Source organism: Erigeron canadensis, chromosome 5, assembly GCF_010389155.1.
Source record: "Erigeron canadensis isolate Cc75 chromosome 5, C_canadensis_v1, whole genome shotgun sequence".
In the NCBI taxonomy this organism is placed as follows: Eukaryota; Viridiplantae; Streptophyta; class Magnoliopsida; order Asterales; family Asteraceae; genus Erigeron; species Erigeron canadensis.
The window spans coordinates 14821299-14822608 of record NC_057765.1 but is presented as its reverse complement, the minus strand read 5'-3'; positions in this window follow the sequence as shown (position 1 = coordinate 14822608).

Genomic DNA, 1310 nt, shown 5'->3' with positions numbered 1-1310 from the left:
AATGAGGAATCTCAAAACCCATTTTCCAAAGCTCCAACTTCATATTATTCAAAGAAACAAGTTATTTCCAAACTCGTCAAGACTGAACCAAAGACCATCACAAAAATCAATAAGTTAAAACCAAAGTGTCCTACCCTGGATAATCATGTCAAAACCAAACAAGTTGAGACCATTCCCAGAACAAAGTACACCAAAGTGAAACTTCCGAAAGACAATCCTAATGTTTCTTCATCTAACTCTCAATCTAGCTCATTACCTAAGGTATCTAAGTCTAGCTCAGTTTCGCTAACTAGGGATACTTCAAATAGTGCAACTAGATATAGGGATAGATATGGGTGGTTTTCTCACGATAAACCAAAGAAACAAGAATTTTCCACACCTACAATAGACTCTAAAAAGATGAAAGTGTTCAAAAATCCTCGTTCTAATCTTCTTAGTGTCAATTCAACAGGTGGAAAGAGTTTAAATAGTGATACTAAATGGGTAGCTAAGTCATTAGTACCTAAGTTCACTAATGTTGAGAAAAAGAAGAAAAGGCGAAGGAGAAAAGCTGGTAGTAACAAGAAGAATGTTTCTTTTAGTTCAAACAATTCATCTTTTAAGTCCTTTGTGTTAAACAATGTTAATGGTGCCAAGGCAAGGCCATGTGTGGTTGTAAACAATGTTAATTCATGTTCTCGTGTGATTGGTGTTAATGCTTGTAGACATGTGACTTTTAATTCATGTGTGAATGTTCGTACTTTTTATCCAAATGTGCTTATTGATAATGTGCTTGTTAATGCTTATGTGATTCCAAAGCATGTTTCAATGCTATTTCTAAGTTATGTACCCTGCCTGTGTTAACTAACCACAAAGGACCCGTCTTCAAGTGGGTACCTAAAGTCGGTTAAATTTCTTTGATTGCAGGAAATAACCATCTGTGTTTGGATACTCGATTCCGAGCGTTCAAAACACATGACTGGCAATAATGCATTGCTCAAGAACTTTATCGAACGATTCATGGGAACTGTTCGATTTGGGAACAACAATTTTGCTCCTATCCTAGGTTATGAAGACATTGTACGCAATGGAATTGTCATTAAGAAAGTTCATTATGCTGAAGGATTAAGTCATAACTTGTTCAGTGTTGGACAATTCTGTGACAACAATCTTCAAGTTCTTTTTGGACAATCTTTTTGCAAAGTCCAAACTCTAGATGGAGTTGACATTCTTTGTGGCGACCACGATGATAATCTTTTTACCGTCAATCTCGATGATAACCAACCAACTGATAATATTTGTCTCATTTCCAAGGCTACATCAAACAATTC